This window comes from Etheostoma spectabile, chromosome 7 (genome assembly GCF_008692095.1).
Source record: "Etheostoma spectabile isolate EspeVRDwgs_2016 chromosome 7, UIUC_Espe_1.0, whole genome shotgun sequence".
Taxonomy (NCBI): domain Eukaryota; kingdom Metazoa; phylum Chordata; class Actinopteri; order Perciformes; family Percidae; genus Etheostoma; species Etheostoma spectabile.
In genome coordinates, this window is record NC_045739.1 from 25454740 (window position 1) to 25475374 (window position 20635).

The 20635-nt window shown below is 42.3% G+C and overlaps 1 pseudogene; it reads left to right on the forward strand.

Moving 5' to 3' along the window:
- LOC116693078 (tumor necrosis factor receptor superfamily member 11B-like) overlaps positions 1-20635 on the forward strand; it is a 41045-nt pseudogene that overhangs the window by 13519 nt on the left and 6891 nt on the right.

The window sequence follows — 20635 nt, forward strand, 5'->3', positions numbered from 1 at the left end:
TTCACAACCTCCCGTCCGAGGACGGCAAGAGGCAAGGTGGAGCTTCAGGTCTCAACCAGTCGGAGCTCCACGCGCGGATCAACAGCTGGGTCGCCTCCGCCTCGGCCAATCAGATCCGGCAGCTCCCGGGGATCCTGACCCAAACGGGAGCGGCCGCGTCCCGAGCGCTACACAACAAGCTGCAGAGATCGAGTCGAATCAAAGCAGCTGTGTGCTCTGGGTAATGAGGTGGACTACAGTGAAAGGCTGAGGTAGAAAGTACGTAGTTATAATGTAGCAACAAAAGAGGTCCAGTGTTCATTCGAAAAAAGACCTTTTCTATTTTTTCCTGTAGTTTCAAGAATTGCTGCCCTATTCGAGAGGCACGGTCAATACATACTTCTTTTTGTATGAGTTAAAAACGAATACCGTTCAATTAGGATAGTTTGTTCACTCATGTTGCATTAAGCGGATTACATTCCCTTTTTTTCAGGGCATTTCAGTTTTTTGTTGTTGCTGTTTTTTATTCTTAGAATTGACCAACACCCAGACCTTACCCTGCTTTAATGACCTGCTCCTTTGCTGTTTGCATAAGAAATAACCATAATAACTATGCCGGCTATATGTTTTCAGGTCATCCACAGGAAAGTATAATGTCATGTAATATTAGATCATATTAGAAAAAGTTAAAAAAAGGTCTGTTCATGAGGAGTACACGCCTCACAGGCGAACCAATTAAAGAACATGAGATCACACGTGCATACTTGTGGTATCTGACTGAACCCTTTAAAACTGTAGTAGGCAGTGTATTTTTGGCATTGTTGGGCAAAAATTCCATAATACCCTTTCAGCTAAAGACTTCTGAACGTCCTCTTGGCTCTGTTTACAGACGAGAGACTCTTTGCAATCACAGGCCAGAGAGCTCCGGTTCTGGGAGTGAAAATCCCGTTCAGTTTCTCAATCAGGGTTTTGATTGTGATTGGCTAGTAAAGGTCTACCATTGAGGTCCATGATAGTTTAGCACACAGTCTTGTTCCTTTGCCTTTTTTACTTTTTTTTTTATTTTTTATTATAATGCGCCGAGTCAAATGTTTTTATGTCACAATTCATCTTGTGGCTGGTTGGCTTGATTCCAAGCACCAAGACTCATTATATAAGCTTTAAAGTTTTAGTGCGTAACTTTTTGGACCTTAATAGATGTGACTGTGTTCAGATGATTGTCGTCCAGCAACTTTCCTAATAGTGCTACTAGTACCTGCGTGGGGGGGGGAAGGCGATCACGGAAGGTTGTTTCATGTGGTGCGCCAACAGTGTTGTTGTCATTACCAGAGTTCCTCATGGGGGGCGACAGACCACGCCTATATTTTATGTAAACATCAATGAATATTGAATGGGGAAAATCACTTCCAGAACCAGAGCCATTCATAAAAGTGGGAGCGAGGGAGCATTCCTATTGGCTGTTCCTCACATGCAGACAGAGAGGGGATAGGCGGAGCTGCAGGAAGAGGTCTCACTCTGCTTGAAATTCTGACTTTTGTGCGTGCTTTCTAACTACGCAGCTTTAACAAGGTACACATTTTCCGCAAAGGTCTTACTGTACATTTCACCTGGGTCCTTACAGCAACAAGCATTGTATGTTACAACTCAACTAACAACAAAAATATCCTATTCCTTTTTTTCTGGGGGTGAAAACAGAGAGAGAACTTGCAGGAATACAGAATATAGTGACGTGAAGTGTTGGGCTTCAGGATATCTACCTCTGTCTATGTCTGCAGTTAAACCAGGCACCGGTTTGTCATTTTGTGTAGCGGCTCACTATGTGAACTTAATTTATTTTTGCTATTTATAGAAAACGAGGTAAAATGCATCGTGAGAGGAACGCGGATGGAGGAGCACTTGTGTTTTGTGCCATTCGTGATTGACATTTAAAGCAAGAGTAGAACTGTATGCAAGTGAATCTGGAGCATGTGTGGCTGCTTTGAATGACGCTTTGAATAAATATGATCCCAAATGTAAACAATGGTACTTGTATTTTTTTATATATACAGTCAAAAGTTTGGAAACACTTTTTTTCATTCACATGAATGGGATAGCATGTCCAATCCTTTGGCTGGTACTGTGCTTTCTTATGATTTCTATCATAAACAGAAACAAGTCAGGTTGGATGGACGTTATTCATTCATCTTGCATAAAGCCCCTTAATTTCTTTTTTTTGAAAATGCATAATAGGAGTTCCTTCTCCAGAAGTGATTCCTTTTGAATGGTAGAAAACATTTTAGAATAACATCCATGTAAGACAACAGTGGATCATTATTTATATCATTATATAATACCTTTCAAACATAACAAAATGCAATTCAAAGAGCTCTACCGTGATTTTAAAAAGAGTCTGGATTTAGTCTTTTTGTTGCCTCTCAGCAGTGCTGTAATGTAATAAGTACAAATGAGATGAGATTCAACTTTATTGTCATTACACATGTACAGGTACATTGCAACGAAATGCAGTTTTGAGAGAGTTTAGGTCGAACTTCAGGGCCGCAGCTATTTAAAGCGCCGCCACACGCACTCTGAAGAGGATTCATGCAGACAGCAACATAATGATATACGATACACAGCATAGAGCACAAGACAACACACAGTTCATGTGGTTACATGAGGAATTTTTGAGGTGGTTTGGGAAAGTGTTAAAAACACAAGAAACGAGGCAGTTAGGCGAATAATACTTAGTTACTGTACTTAATGTAATGTACTTGTGTAATTTTCCCATGTCTGTACATTACTTCGGTATTCATATTTCCGGAGACTTTTACTCCACTACAGTTCCCCTAATTATCTTAGTTACTCGTTCCTACAAAATAAAATCAGAAGACATTTGTTACACTGGAAAATATAAGGTTTGGTGAAACATTACTCCTGGATTTTCAAGTTTGTTGCCAAGTGGCAAAAAAAAAAAATACATAGGCCACAACTAAAGAAGAAGAGGAAGAAGCATAACGACTGCATGGCCTTTTTCCATTACATGGTACCTTTTTTGGTTTTCCATTATGATAGAAAGTCCCTGGTACCTGCCAACAGGTCCTTTTTAGGGTATCGCCTCCATCGAGGGTCCAAGTGAGCTGAGGTGATACCAAAAGGCGACGTGAAAACCTGCAGACAGCTGATTGGTCGGAGAGAATCGTCACTAATCACTTAGTCATCACTGCTAGGGATAGATGGGCATATGGGGGGGGGGGGGGGGAATCCTGAACAAACCCGCCATTTTTAAATCGTTAAGCCAGCTCTGTTTTGTTTTTTTTGCTGCTTCCAGTTTCTTCTGAAACTAAATTTGACTTCAGGCTGTGGCGACAGCCACATGCCGAGAATCAAAAACAACACACCTTCAACTTCCTGTGTGTGTACAGAGCCCCAGAGGTGACATGCAGGGGGAAAAACATCAATAACAAAAAACATGTACTGGGGACTAACCCTTTTGCAAGACCTTGACTTTGTTTAGCAATATCTCCAGTTTCATTTGTGAGATCTCCAGTTTCATTTATGAGATCTCCAGTAGACAGAGATTTGTGCTGGATATGCCGACAAATAAACGTGGTACATCACCCGGGACCCCGTGGCCAACAACTGAACTGTGAATGCACTCTGAAAAGGGTGGTGTTCTCCTAAAATTACAGATATTACTGGATTTTATTCAATTATGTCATATTTAATAAGTGTGAAGGAGTGAACTCTGAGCACTGACTTGCACAACCAGCTGTTATTACAACACACACACACCAAAAATCACAGACAGCTGCTCTTTACAGTATAATGCAAGATGTCATTTCACTTTCAGTTGTGAAACTGAAAACTTAAAAAAAAAGATGTAAGTATGTGTGTATGTGAGGTGTTGACGGAAATGCCTCAGTCACTTTAATGCGCCGTGTACAGTGTCATGCAAGTATTTGTAGCACTGTAGATAAGTAATGGGTGGAAAAGCCCCCAGAGTCCTTGAATAACACAACCACACCAAAGCTCAGAAGGGGAGTATGTCGTGTTTGTCTTTCTGAGGTTAACAGTCTGTCTGACTACCCGATGACTTACAAGATTATACTGAGTGATATTAAATAACTAGTGAACATCACATCTTTTATGGAATGAGGTGGTTTGAGAAAAATGTAAAGTGGAAGATTATGTCATTCTCTAGAAATTTGGATCTTGAAACACCCAAAACGGGTTGGTTTTCTACACCATAGTCAAACAAAATCATTAGAGAAATATCTTGAAGTGCATTTATCAATGTAAGAACAATATTGTAATCTCACCTAGGTTTAATTGCTTGTTTTAATAAAGCTTAAGTGTGTAACTTTTTATACTTAAGGTGCAGTAGATACGACTTGTAAAACTAACCTTCTGTCATATTTACTGAAACTGACCATAAATGTTCAAGTAAAACCCAGTAAAGTAAAAAAGTTAAAAAAAAACTCCATTTACTTTTATTTTCAAACGGGACACGGACCCCCTGGTCTCCTGGGTGAAAGTCCATGTGTTTTTTTTGACCCCCCCCCCACAACCTGCCTCTTTACAAGGAATTTGGCGCTTGTACACTGCCAACACATGGTAAGCTTTTTGCTCTCTGGATTGTCATCGTAAGGAAGCTATGTCCATTGCTATGGTTGGAATATGTATTCATAGCTTGTGCTCATAAAACTTATATTCACGTAGTGCATTATAGTAATCACGTTTCATTCATATATTTTGGCTAAAAGAGCAAAGCATTACACATGTCCACTTGGTGTCAGTGTGATTAGTAGGTTCACTTCTAAATAAAAGTCATGCCTTTCCTAAGTTCCTAAAGTTGGTTGGTGCCAATGTTCCAACCATAGCTCGGCCGGGTGCGTCATTTTGGAAAGCAGGGCCAAGTGTGGTTGGGGACTGTCCTGTTTTGGTGAATCCCTCCAGTAGCAGTCTGAGACCTGGTGTCTCTATTTGCAGGCGATCTCTGCTAGACATAAACTATGGACAAAACACAGACAACATGTCACGCAGTAGCAACTATGCCGCCCCCCCCGGGCACATAAGATCAAGCAGAAAGGGCTAAAGGGTCAAACAAACTTGGGGAGAGCTATGGATGCATATTCTAACTTCTCTGGAATATATGTTCTATTGGAATAAACGTTCTTTTATCCAACTCACTGACTTGAACCCTTCTTCCTGAAAGAATCTAGAGGGCAGGATTTAAGCCCAACACTAGGTAACGACAAGCTTGTTAAGGTACGTGATGTCTGTTCACAAACCTGGTAATCCCATCTGACTGCTGACATTGCGCCATGCGTAGGTTTTCCTGCCAAGATCATGATAGTTCTTTAGATGGTGTACCATTCAGGGAGCTCCGAGACACAAAGGATGATCTTTTCTTCCATTGTTTTGCCGGTTTCTGATACCGTATGTGTGTCGCTTCTGGCTACATCACGTACTGCTGTTATCTCACTGGTTGCACTTTCGAAATGACAGCGGCAAGAAGTCACTGTTCTTCATGAACAATAACTTATTCTTCAAACCAGCGCCGTGTATGTAATGGAATCCCGCAGTAAAGGCCTCAGACGTAAAACTTGATTTATACCTCATAGTGTTGGAGTTCCCCCCATTGGTATCACCACGGTGACATTATGGATGTGACATGTATTATCAAGCCATGTCGGGCTCTAATCATACACAATGGGAAGGGTTCACTGCTGCATGAGGGATTGTTGCTGCTCAAGCATAAATCAGGAAGGATGCATGTGTACATTTCTTGTGATTTACTGTGACAACATTGACAGTATCGAGACAGTATCTGGCTGTTGATAGCAGTAAATACGAGGTTTGCAGTGGAGGCGGCTTTGCTAGATGAATGCAACTCACAAGGACAAGATGGCTGGGCCTCCTTTCCTGTTTCTTGATGTTGTCTTCATGATCAACAATCTCCCCTGGGATCAGAAACACAAGCAGCTCAAGCTGACCAATCACAGATCTTGCGGCCTCCATTTTTCACGTAGGTTGATTGTGCAAGTGGTGGGAGGTTGTGGCGGTGGATGGGCCAAACAAACACTGGACCTTTTCCCAGGAGAGTCCATATCCTGTGTTAAAGTCAAAGATGGCTTTTTTTAAACCTGAACCCTAATCAAACGTTTTAACCTAACCCTGACTTTTACAAACCTCGGTCTGTGATGCAGTTACATCCTCATTTTAGTAGTTTAACATAACTCATTATAGCCCGTCCCTGATCTTTTTCTAACCCTAAGTATTTTTGTTGCCTAAACTTAACCAGTTCCATTTCACAGTGTTAAATAGAACGGCCATGTGTCACGGTCACATGATCATAGCTGCCACTGTGAGGCTGTTTAATGAAACCATCTCCTGTGTCGTTTTTTAATGTGACTGGCAATGGAGATGTCGCGCTACGACAAAAATCACTTGATGTCCACACACATGAAATTACAAAATAAAACAGAAAGTGACAAAGAATGCCTGAAAAAGACGAGAAACAAAAACATGACCTTAAGAACAGGACACACACACATACTGTATATACAGTGTGTGTATATATATGGCACTGTTAGAAAAGTTATGAGTTGCATTCTACTGTTTTCATTACTGTTAAAACTGTTTGCATAGATCTTATTATATTGGTTGCTTTCCTACAATATTACAGCCATGGTCTGTCCTTGTGAAAGGCACAGGCTGTCTCCGGGGGGGCAGAGCAGTCAGAGGAGACTCCCAGACTGAAGATAAACTGATAAACTGGCAACATAGAAATCTGTCTCATGATTAACACTGACGACAGTCTTTGTATCATGATAATATTTTCACTCGTAAATTTCCCAATGTGGAAGGTTTCAAGCAATCCCTCTCTGTACTCGGGCTGAGTGAATTCTACTTGCAAGTAAACACACTTTGACACAACTTCAGTGGTTTCTGTCCATTGTTAATGATGAAAGTACTCTAACAAGCACACAGCCCAGTCATCCATACACTGCCGTCATGTCGGATCTGTACCCTCCATTGTTCATTTGAGTCAATAAATTACTCTGGATTTGCTTGTCACGTTCCTTGTCAAAAGCTCTTTTGCCCTAGTGGGAAATGAGTTTGTTTAATACCAGGAAAGGTCTCTAGACCTGAAACAACCTGCTTAATGGGAATTTCTATCTTGACAGAATAATGTGTCATAGTAAGTTTTAATAGCAAAACAAACAGACCTAAAGACCGAAAGTTAAACTCAAAGGTTGTGGGCGAGATGTTATCGCTGTGAAGTTTGCTTATATGCGTTTCCCACTTAAAAAAAGGAAGACTATCAGACTGCTACCTCGACTTTGCTGTCATTTCCGATCGTGTGAAATTCGTGGGCGTATTTGATCTCTCTGCTATAAAGGTGCTGTGAAATTTAACCCTAAGTTCCTCATAATGTTTGCCGCTGAAGGCCATTTACGGTTCTAGTTGGATAAAATAGACATGCACACAGTCATAATAACAATAAAAAATATCAATGGCACCCATTAGTAAAGGGTTGCAAAATGCTTTGACAGACAAAGCAAAGCAAAAGTAGGAAAACCGAAAGACAATATTACAACAGAGAGGAAGTGATTCAGACAAAGTCCCAGATTCTGCGAGACTCATCTCCTCAGTCACCTGTAAGACTGTTCTCAGGAACCATTTGGACATGTAGCTACGAAATGTAATGCACATTAATTTGCATGTATTCCACATGTTTATTACTGTATGCACCACAATAAACTTCAACTTCTTCAGAACTCAGCAGCTGGTGTCATCACCTGAACCCCCGTCTTTTCATCATATAACCCCTGTCCTTCAGCAGCAGGTGTCATCACCTGAACCCCGTCTTCTCATCAAATAACCCCTGTCCTTCAGCAGCAGGTGTCATCACCTGAACCCCGTCTTCTCATCAAATAACCCCTGTCCTTCAGCAGCTCCATTGGCTTCCAGTTCCATTCAGAATACAATTTAAAATCCTTCTCCATACTTTCAAAGCCATCCATAACCTTGCTCCTCCATATCTGTCTGAACTCCTTCACATCGCCAGAGTCATCGCACGAAGCAACCGTCATGTTTAAGGTTGCCATAATTTCATGGGATATCGTACGAGTTCAACACAGAAACACTTACAGATTGGAAAATGTGGAGATAATAACAAAATGACAGAGCGTTTGAGAGAAGAGCGAGCGAGTTCAAATCCAAGCTCAAAACATGTTTTTATCGCATTAACTTCACCTGATTCTGCCCTTCATTGTGTTCAATGGTTTTTTCTGTTTGTATGTTGCTCTTTTAGTGCTTTTACGCTGTCATTCTTGAGCTTTTTATTCTGCTTGTGAAGCTCTCTTCTTGCCAATGACAAACAACAACCCGAAAACTTATGAAGGAAGAACGCAGGCGTGACCAACTCCCCAGATGGGAAAGTTCATCAGGAAGTAGCTGGTGATTTTCTCTGTGAACACAACAGCTTCCTGTTTGTACCAGGAAATCTGATCATCTGAGGGGAATCCACCAACCAAGATCTTAACGGGCATCATGTTCACGTGCATCAGCAGCTCCCAACACTGCCCAGTTGCTCATAAACCTTTCTGTTTCTTCATACCTTTGATAACAACATTGCTGCTGAATTGTAAAGCTGCCAGTCTAAATGAAGCAGGAAATGGATGCCGGTTGGTTTCACAGTGACGAAGCAGCTGGTGAGTTCCACGTCTCTCTCGTCAAGACTCAAGACCCACAATAAAGAGGATCGGGAGCAGGAAAGGGTCAAATGATCCCCCTCCACCGGCCTTTTACTGGCTTTAAGAATAGTAGTCTTGCATTGCCAGACCTATTTCCAAAGCCTTTATTGTCATTATACACTTGTACACAGTACCTGTGCAACGAGATTGAAGCAACCCCTTTACAGTGTTGACACAAAAATATAAGAAATATAAGATAACAATGTAAAATATCAAGTCAAAAATATAAAGTGTGGGTAGTGCAGAGGAAAAAGAGAGGGGGGAGGGGAGGGGGGGGGGGGGGTGCACAGTCCTGAGTCCGGAGAACCACTGTAAACATATATATAAAATAGCTTTGAATACACATTGTGTGAAAGTAGATAAGTATTGGCAAATTAATAATTATTGCACAGTAATGAAATGGAATGGTTAAAGTACTAAATAATAAATAAATAAATATTGCACAGTAATGAAATGGAATGGTTAATATATTATATATTGCACTGTATGAAATTGCACAGATTGTTAAGAATGTTAAGTGAAGTTAACTGTTCACACAATACAGTAACATGAGCGATTTAAATGAGCTGGATGCATTGTTAAACAGCATTTGCTCTCACCAGTGGATTGCGTTGCGTACTTCGTCCACAGCAATCCCCCCAATCTGATCTAATCTAATTAGAGAGGAAAAGCCGTAAACACATTCTTTATAGATCTTTACAATCATTCTCCAAAAGAAGCAATCCTGCCTTGTTGAACATTTAAATGTTCTTCATGACCTTCATAGTCATTTTCTGTGTGTAACTTGCTAGATTGAACTTTGTTGTTGTCTCCGATGTTTCGGCGATTGTCCTCTCGATGAGTTGTCATCGATCCAGACTAGAAGAAAACGTCCGTAAACCTTGAAGTGTCAAACGTTAGCATAATGCAAGTACACAGATGTTAAAAGAATACTACACTATGGGTCAAGCTATTCAGGACATGAGCTGTCAATGTAGATTCCACCAGTTCCTCAATTTTAAGGCACAAAACGTGTGAAAATGTCCATAAAAACTACAATTCCTGCAACACAAGTACTGTTTCACTGTCTCAGCCTGGTTCCAAACCTCAGAATCGGTGTACACAATCTGTGAAATGATTAAAAAATAACATGTTAAAATGATCTAGCTGGAGAGAAATCTACAAACTAACAATAGTTTTTCATTCCCAAAATATACCGAACTAAATCATAAACGCAACACTTTTGTTTTTGCCCCTGTTTTTCATGAGTTGGACTCAAAAATCTAAGACTTTTTCTATGTACACAAAGGCTTATTTCTCTTGAATATTGTTCACAAATCTGTCTAAATCTGTGTTAGTGAGCACTTCTCCTTTGCCGAGATAATCCATCCACCTTGCACAGGTGTGGTTTAGGCTGGCCGCAATAAGAGGCCACTCTATGTGCATGGATTTGGGGGGCGGGGGGGGGAGACACAGTCAGTATCTGGTGTTATGGTTAGGGTTAAGGTTTAAGGTGAGGGTTCATCCGTAAAGAGAACAACAATCCAATCCAATGTGCCAGACGCCATTGAATGTGAGCATTTGCCCACTCGAGAGAGAGTGTGTGTGAGAGAGAGAGAGAGAGAGAGAGAGAGAGAGAGAGAGAGAGAGAGAGAGAGAGAGAGGGAAAGAGAGAGAGAGAAAGAGAAAGAGATGAATCCTAATCTTGACCATGACACCAGATACTGACTGGTTGCAATCACAGTTTTTTGGGGTGTTTACAGCTGCTGTCACAATGTAACTGTTTAAAGTTTTCCAACGTGATTCCTTGTTTTTGGACTTGTCATGCGAGACTGTCATGAGACCACAGACGGCGAAACACACTCCTGAAAACCTGTCACAATGTCACAAATCTCCCTCCTTCAGCTATTTATAAAGTCCTGCATTGCAACACTGTGAAACCATATCCTGACGCTGAAGGAGGCACATAGACTGGTTTAAAAACCAGCCAGGGGCAAAATACTTAAAGGAGAATTCAGGTCGTACACACATAGCTCAGTTTTTTATTTTTTTTAAAATTTGGAGTGCTAAGAGTTTTTTTGCCAAAATGTCATTCACAAAATAGTTGTTTTTCTTTATTACATTGATTTTGTGATCACTAGGAGTCCAAAAAAATATGCGATTAAACTTTGATGACTAGCTGTGTTGATTCAGCCCGGGCACGTACGTACCTCTGTTTATTTCTTGTTGTCCGGTGAAGTCCATACTAGTAAATTGTAACAAAAACAGGCACTTTTAATGACATTTTGAACATGTTTAAAGGCTAAAATCATGTTTAAAACTTGCCCTGTTTAATCCTGTTGAGTGCTAACGCTAGCAGGAGGATAACTCGGTGTAGGCAGCACCGATTGGTTTCATTTGTCTCGCTACTGACAGCTATAAAATTGAATAAGATGCCCCCAAAATTTATGACAGTAGAGATGTGTACTTGCCAAAGAGCGTTGTGTGGAATCAATCATGTTATTTTGGGGAATTAAAAAGAACGTTGATATAGGACAACATGAGGAAAACATGAGGGTTAAGATGAACAAAATGCTTTCCAATAGTCAATGACTTATGATTGTATTACCAACGTAATTATGCTTAACTAAGATCTTTTTCATGATCCACCCTCCCTAGTAGGACTTGACTTAACTTTACACATAGTGGGAGGTCTGACGTGTAAACGAAAGGTTTTCCAGTAACACCCTGTTGTAACTGACTAACAGATCCGCCTAGTAACGCTGCAGATTAGCAACACTAGCAACATGGAAAATAACTCGCTTTCTCAAGTTGACATCATTATCCCTCCCTGAATTCTTCCTGTTAGCAGCTGTAAAATTGTTCAACCCTTAAACACAATGCGGTGCATTGCTGACAGTGACCTTGAACCACTTGAGTTTTAAGAATGCGCGAGCTGCTGAACCTGCTGTACCTGCATCCATCCATCACCACACGTACAGTCATGTGCCCACATGATTCTCCACAAACTCAGCCTTAGTATCAGATGAGAGTGGCTTCTGCCCTAGTCCATCAATCAATCAATCAATCTTTAATTCTAAAGCACATTTAAAAACAACCAGGTTGACCTGGCAACTCATTCCACAGTCTCGGGGTCAGTCCGACATGAAGAGGCGACTCATTCCACAGTCTCGGGGTCAGTCTGACATGAAGAGGCAACTCATTCCACAGTCTCGGGGTCAGTCTGACATGAAGAGGCGACTCATTCCACAGTCTCGGGGCAGTCTGACAGAAGAGGCGACTCATTCCACAGTCTCGGGCAGTCTGACATGAAGAGGCACATCATTCCACAGGCTCGGGGGCAGTCTGACATGAAAGGCGACTCATTCCCAGTCTCGGGGCCGTCTGACATGAAGAGGCAACTCATTCCACAGTCTCGGGGTCAGTCTGACATGAAGAGGCGACTCATTCCACAGTCTCGGGGCCAGTCGACAATGAAGAGGCAACTCATTCCACAGTCTCGGGGCCAGTCTGACATGAAGAGGCAATCATTCCACAGTCTCCGGGGCCAGTCTGACATGAAGAGGCGACTCATTCACAGTCTCGGGCCAGTTGACATGAAGAGGCGACTATTCACCAGTCTGGGGCCAGTCTGACAGAGAGGCAATCATTCCACAGTTCGGGGCAGTCTGACATGAAGAGGCGACTCATTCCACAGTCTCAGGGCCAGTTGACAGAAGAGGCGAACTCATTCCACAGTCTCAGGGCCAGTCTGACATGAAGAGGCGACTCATTCCACAGTCTCGGGGGCCAGTCTGACAGGAAGAGGCAACTCATTCCACATTCTCGGGGGCCAGTCTGACATGAAGAGGCAACTCATTCCACAGTCTCGGGGCTGCGACTGAGAAAGCCCGATCCCCTCTACTCTTGAGTCGTGGTTTAGGGACCACAAGAAGAGACTGGTCAGCAGACCTTAATGACCTTGAAGAAGCATGTTGCTTCAACAGCTCAGGGATGTGGACTGGAGCTAGTCCATGTCCTTGACTTCTGGGGATTGCTCTGTTGCTGCCGGAAAATACGTTGGATTTCCCTCTTTTTAGGCCAGATACATTAATAATAATAATAATAATACATTTTATTTAAAGACGCCTTTCATGGCACTCAAGGCCTGCGCTAATAAGCATCATAGTGTTGGTAGTTCCCCCCATTGGTATCACCACGGTGCACTATGGATTGCTGACATGATTATCAGCCATGGCGGGCTCTAATCATACACAATGGGAAGGGTTCACTGCTGCATGAGGGATTGTTGCTGCTCAACAAAATCAGGAGATGCAGTGTACATTCTTGTGATTTACTGTGACAACATTGACAGTATCGAGACAGTATGGCTGTTGATAGCAGTAAAACGAGGTTTGCAGTGGAAGGCTTTGATGTAGATGAATGCAACTCACAAGGACAAGATGGCTGGGCTCGTTCCGTTTTTGATGTTGTCTTCATGTCAACAACATCTCCCCTGGGATCAGAAACACAGCAGCTCAAGCTGACCCAATCACAGATCTTGCGGGGCTCCATTTTCACGTAGGTGATTGTGCAAGTGGGGGAGGTTGTGGCGGTGGATGGCCAAAACAAACAGGACCTTTCCCAGGTGAGTCAATCGGTGTTAAAGTCAAGAGGCTTTTTAAACCTGAACCCTAATCAAACGTTTAACCTAACCTGACTTTTACAAACCGGTTGGATGCAGTTACAATCCCCATTTTAGTAGTTAACAACTCAGGATAGCCCGTCCCGATTTTCCTAACCCTAAGTATTTTTGTTGCCTAAACTAACCAGTTCCATTTCACAGTGTTAATAGACAGGCCATGTGCTCACGGTCACATGTCATAGCTGCCACTGTGAGGCTGTTTAATGAAACCATTCTGTGTCGTTTTTGATGTGACTGGAATGGAGATGTCGCGCTACGACAAAAATCACTTGATGTACACACAGAAATACAAAATAAAAAACAGAAAGTGACCAAGAATGCCTGAAAAAGACGGAAACAAAAACATACCTTAAGAACAGGACACACACACAATACTGTATATACCGTGTGTGTATATATGGCACTGTTAGAAAAGTTATGAGTTGCATTCTACTGTTTCATTACTGTTAAAACTGTTTGCATGATCTTATTTATTGGTGCTTTCCTACAAATTACAGCCATAGTCTGTCCTTGTGAAAGGCACAGGCTGTCTCCGGGGGGGCAGAGCAGTCAGAGGAGACTCCCAGACTGAAGTAAACTGATAAAACTGGCAACATAGAAATCCGTCTCATGATTAACACTGACGACAGTCTTTTTTCATGATAATTTTTCACTCGTAAATTTCCCAATGTGGAAGGTTTCAAGCAATCCCTCTGTACTCGGCTGAGTGATTCTCATTGCAAGTAAACAACTTCCAACTTCAGTGGTTTGTCCATTGTATGATGAAAGTACTCTAACAAGCACACAGCCCAGTCTCCATACACTGCCGTCATGTCGGATCTGTACCCTCCATTGTCATTGAGTCAATAAATTACTCTGGATTGCTTGTCACGTTCCTGTCAAAAGCTCTTTGCCCTGTGGGAAATGGTTTGTTAATACCAGGAAAGGTCTCTAGACCTGAAACAACTAGTATGGGAATTTATCTTGACAGAATAATGTGATAGTAAGTTTTAATAGCAAAACAAAAAGACCTAAAGAACGAAAGTTAAACTCAAGGTTGTGGGCGAGATGTTATCGCTGTGAAGTTTGCTTATATGCGTTTCCCACTTAAAAAAAGGAAGACTATCAACTGCTCCTCGACTTTGCTGTCATTTCCGATCGTGTGAAATTGTGGGCGTATTGATCTCTCTGCTATAAAGTGCTGTGAAATTTAACCCTAAGTTCCTCATAATGTTTGCCGCGAAGGCCATTTACGGTTCTAGTTGGATAAATAGACATGCACACAGTCATAAACAATAAAAAATATCAATGGCACCCCTTAGTAAAGTGTGCAAAATGCTTTGACAGACAAAGCAAGCAAAAGTAGGAAACCGGAAAGACAATATTACAACAGAGAGGAAGTGATTCAGACAAAGTCCAGATTCTGCGAGACTCTCCTCAGTCACCGTAAGACTGTTCTCAGAACCATTTGACATGTAGCTACGAAAGCATGCACATTAATTTGCAGATTCAGTTTATTACTGTATGCCCACAATAAACTTCAACTCTTCAGAACTCAGCAGCTGGTGTATCACCTGCAACCCCGTCTTTTCTCATAAACCCCTGTCCTTCAGCAGCAGTGTAATCACCTGAACCCCGTTCTCATCAATAACCCCTGTCCTCAGCAGCAGGTGTATCACCCGAACCCGTCTTTCATCAAATAACCCTGTCCTTCAGAGCAGGTGTTATCACCTGTAACCCCCGTCTTCTCATCAAATAACCTGTCTCGTCAGCAGCAGGTGTCTACTGAACCCACGTCTTCTCATCAAAAACCCCCTGTCATTCAGAGCCCATTGGCTTCCAGTTCCATTCAGCAGGACAATTTAATCCTTCTCCATACTTTCAAGCTCAGCCATAACCTTGCTCCTCCATAGTTCTGAAATCTTCACATCGCCAGAGTCATCTCCGAAGAAACCGTCATGTTTAAGGTTGCCATAATTTCATGGGATACGTACGAGTTCAACACAGAAACACTTACAGATTGGAAAATGTGGAGATAATAACAAAAAAGACAGAGGTTGAGAGAAGAGCGAGCGAGTTCAAATCCAAGCTCAAAACATGTTTTTCGCATTAACTTCACCGATTGCCCTTCATTGTGTTCAATGGTTTTTTCTGTTTGTATGTGCTCTTTTAGTGCTTTTACGCTGTCATTCTTGAGCTTTTTTCTGCTTGTGAAGCTCTCTTCTTGCCAATGACAAACAACAACCCGAAAACTTATGAAGGAAGAACGCAGGCGTGACCAACTCCCCAGATGGGAAAGTTATCAGGAAGTAGCTGGTGATTTTCTCTGTGAACACAACAGCTTTGTTGTACCAGGAAATCTGATCATCTGAGGGGAATCCACCAACCCAGATCTTAACGGGCATCATGTGTCACGGGCATCAGCAGCTCCCAAACATGCCCAGTTGCTCATAAAACTTTCTGTTCTTCATACCTTTGATAACAACTTTGCTGAATGGAAAGCTGCCAGTCTAAATGAAGCAGGAAATGGATGCGGTTGGTTTTACAGTGACGAAGCAAGCGGTGAGTCACCGTTCTCTCTCGTCAAGACCAAGACCCACATAAAGAGGACGGAGCAGGAAAGGGTCAAATGATCCCCTCCACCGGCCTTTTACTGGCTTTGAATGTAGTCTTGCATTGCCAGACCATTTCCCAAGCCTTTATTGTCATTATACACTTGTACAACAGTACCTGTGCAACGAGATTGAAGCAACCCTTTACAGTGTTGACACAAAAATATAAGAAATTAAGATAACAGGTAAAATATCAAGTCAAAAATATAAAGGTGGGGTAGTGCAGAGGAAAAAGAGAGGGGAGGGGAGGGGAGGGGGGGGGGGGGGCACAGTCCTGAGTCCGGAGAACCACTGTAAACTATATATAAAATAGCTTTGAATACACAGTGTGAAAGTAGATAAGTTGGCAAATATAATTATTGCACAGTAATGAAATGGAAGGTTAAAGTACTAACATAATAAATAAATAAATATTGCACAGTAATGAAATGGAATGGTTAATAATATATATTGACTGTATGAATTGCACAGATGTGTAAGAATGTTAAGTGAAGTTAACTGTCACACAATACAGTAACATGAGCGATTTAAATGAGCTGGATGCATTGTTAAAAGCTTTTTCCATGGTTGCGTGCGTACTTCGTCCACAGCAATCCCCCAATCTGATCTAATAATTAGAGAGGAAAGCCGTAAACACTTTATATGATCTTACAATCATTCTCCAAAAGAAGCAATCCTGCCTTGTTGAACATTAAATGTTCTTCATGACCTTCATAGTCATTTCTGTGTGTAACTTGCTAGATTGAACTTTTGTTTGTCCGAGTTTCGGCGATTTGTCCTCTCGATGTTGTCATCGATCCAGACAGAAGAAACTACGTAAACCTTGAAGTGGTCAAACGTTAGCATAATGAAGTACACAGATGTTAAAAGAATATACACTAGGGTCAAGTATTCAGGACATGAGCTGTCAATGTAGATTCCACCAGTTCTCAATTTTAAGGCACAAAACGTGTGAAAATGCCATAAAACTACAATTCCTGCAACACAAGTACTGTTTCACTGTCTCAGCGGTCTTCAAACCTCAGAATCGGTGTACACAATCTGTGAAATGATTAAAAATAACATGTTAAAATGATCTAGCTGGAGAGAAATCTACAAACTAACATAGTTTTTCTTCCCAAAATATACCGAACTAAATCAAACGCAACACTTTGTTTTTGCCCCTGTTTTCATGGTTGGACTCAAAAATCTAAGACTTTTTCTATTACAAAGGTTATTTTCTTGAATGTCACAAATCTGTCTAAATCTGGTGAGTGAGCACTTCTCCTTGCCGAGATAATCCATCCACCTTGCACAGGTGTGGTTTAGGCTGGCCGCAATAAGAGGCCACCTATGTGCACTGGATTGGGGGCGGGGGGGGAGGACACAGTCAGTACTGGTGTTATGGTAGGGTTAAGGTTTAAGGTGAGGGTTCTCCGGAAGAGAACAACAATCCAATCCAATGTGCCAGACGCCATTGAATGTGAGCATTTGCCCACTCGAGAGAGAGTGTGTGTGAGAGAGAGAGAGAGAGAGAGAGAGAGACGAGAGAGAGAGAGAGAGAAGAGAGACGAGAGAGAGAGAGGGAAGGAGAGAGAGAAAGGAGAAAAGAGATGAATCCTAATCTTGACCATGACACCAGATACTGAATGGTTGCAATCACAGTTTTTTGGGGTGTTTACAGCTGCTGTCACAATGTAACTGTTTAAAGTTTTCAACGTGATCCTGTTTTTGGACTGTCATGCGAGACGCATGAGACCACAGACGGCGAAACACACTCCTGAAAACCTGTCACAATGTCACAAATCTCCCTCCTTCAGCTATTATAAAGTCTGCATTGCAACACTGTGAAACCATATCCTGACGCTGAAGGAGGCACAAGACTGGTTTAAAAACCAGCCAGGGGCAAAATACTTAAGGAGAATTCAGGGTCGTACACACATAGCTCAGTTTTTTATTTTTTAAATTTGGAGTGCTAAGAGTTTTTTGCCAAAAGTTCATTCACAAAATAGTTGTTTTTCTTTATACATTGATTTTGTGATCACTAGGAGTCCAAAAAATATGCGATTAAACTTTGATGACTAGCTGTGTTGATCACCGGGCACGTACGTACCTCTGTTTATTTGTTGTCCGGTGAAGTCCATACTAGTAAATTGTAACAAAAACAGGCCCTTTAATGACATTTTGAACATGTTTAAAGGCAAAATCATGTTTAAAACTTGCCCTGTTAATCCTGTGAGTGCTAACGCTAGCAGGAGGATAACTCGGTGTAGGCAGCACCGATTGGTTTCATTTGTCTCGCTACTGACAGCTATAAAATTGAATAAGATGCCCCAAAATTTATGACAGTAGAGAGTGTACTTGCCAAAGAGCGTTGTGTGGAATCAATCATGTTATTTTGGGGAATTAAAAAGAACGTTGATATAGGACAACATGAGGAAAAAATGAGGGTTAAGATGAACAAATGCTTCCAATATCAATGACTATGATGTATACCAACGTAATTAGCTTAACTAAGATCTTTTTCATGATCACCCTCCCTAGTAGGACTTGACTTAACTTTACAACATAGTGGGAGGTCTGACGTGTAAACGAAAGGTTTTCAGTAACACCCTGTTGTAATGACTAACAGATCGCCTAGTAACGCTGAGATTAGCAACATAGCAACATGGAAAATAACTCGCTTTTCAAGTTGACATCATTATCCCTCCCTGAATCTTTCTGTTAGCAGCTGTAAAATGTTCAACCTTAAACACAATGCGGTGCGCTTGACAGTACTGAACCACTTAGTTTTAAGAATGGCGAGCGCTGCTGAACTGCTGTACCTGCATCCATCCATCACCACACGTACAGTCATGTGCCACATGATTCTCCACAAAATCAGCCTTAGTATCAGATGAGAGTGGCTTCTGCCCTAGTCCATCAATCAATCAACAATCTTTAATTCTAAAGCACATTTAAAAACAACCAGGTGACCTGGCAAACTCATTCCACACAGTCTCGGGGTGCCAGTCTGAATGAAGAGGCAACTCATTCCACAGTCTCGGGGTCAGTCTGACATGAAGAGGCGACTCATTCCACAGTCTCGGGGGCAGTCTGACATGAAGAGGCGACTCATTCCACAGTCTCGGGGTCAGTCTGACATGAAGAGGCAACTCATTCCACAGTCTCGGGGTCAGTCTGACAGAAGAGGCGACTCATTCACAGTTCGGGGTCAGTCTTACATGAAGAGGCGACTATTCCACAGTCTCGGGGTCAGTGACATGAAGAGGCAACTCATTCCACAGTCTCGGGGGCCAGTCTGACATGAAGAGGCAACTATTCCACAGTCCGGGGGCCAGTCTGACATGAGAGAACTCATTCCACAGTCTCGGGGTCAGTCTGACATGAAGAGGCGACTCATTCCACAGTCTCAGGGCCAGTCTGACATGAAGAGGCGACTCATTCCACAGTCTCGGGGGCCAGTCTGACAGGAAGAGGCAACTCATTCCACCTTCTCGGGGGCCAGTCTGACATGAAGAGGCAACTCATTCACAGTCTCGGGGCTGCGAATGAGAAAGCCGATCCCTCTTACTCTTGAGTCGTGGTTTAGGGACACACAAGAAGAGACTGGTCAGCAGACCTTAATGACCTTGAAGAAGCATGTTGCTTCAACAGCTCAGGGATGTGGACTGGAGCTAGTCCATGGCCTTGACTTTGGGGATTGCTCTGTTGCTGCCGGAAAATACGTTGGATTTCCCTCTTTTTAGGCCAGATACATTAATAATAATAATAATAATACATTTTATTTAAAGACGCTTTCATGGCACTCAAGGACGCCGCACAGGGAATTCATAAATAAGAACAGCAAAACAAATACTACATACAACAGCAAAAACAAATACTATACAACAGCAAAACAATACTATACAACAGCAAAACAAATACTATACACAGCAAAACACATACTATCAACGCAAAACAAATACTAACAACAGCAAACAATACTACAGCAAAACAAAAACCAAAACTATCAACAGCAAACAAATACTATACCAACAGAAGAGGCGGAGCAACAGACCTTTAGTGGATAGGCATTATAAACAGATGTGTTTTTATGTGTGATTTGAAATGGGGGAATGAATCAATTGTTCTGATTGGGGGGGTAGTGAGTTCCAGAGCGGGGAGCAGAGCGGCTAAATGCTCTGCCCCCATGGTGGTGAGACGGGCGGGGGGGCAGACAGGTTTATGGAGGAAGAGGATCTGAGGGAGCGGAAGGGAGGTGGACGCTGGAGGAGATCAGACAAATATGGGGGGGCGAGGTTGTGGATGGCCTTGAATGCTAATAGAAGGATTTAATTGATACGGAACTGGACGGGAGCCAGTGGAGCGTGGAGGACAGGAGTGATGTGGTGGATGGAGGGGGTTCGAGTTTTATGAGGGCAGCTGAATTCTGGACCATGAAGTTTGTGGAGGGATTTGTGAGCGAGAACGAAGAGGAGAGAGTTGCAAAAATCGAGACGAGAAGTGGACGAGACTGTGGACAAGAATTGCAGCAGTGTGGGGGGTAAGGGGGGGGGGAGGCGATTGATGTTACGTAGGTGGAAGTAGGCAGACCGGTAATGTTATTGACATGGGGTTGAAAGGATAATGTGCTGTCAGGATGACACCAGACTCTTAACCTTGCGGGAGGGTGCGCCGGC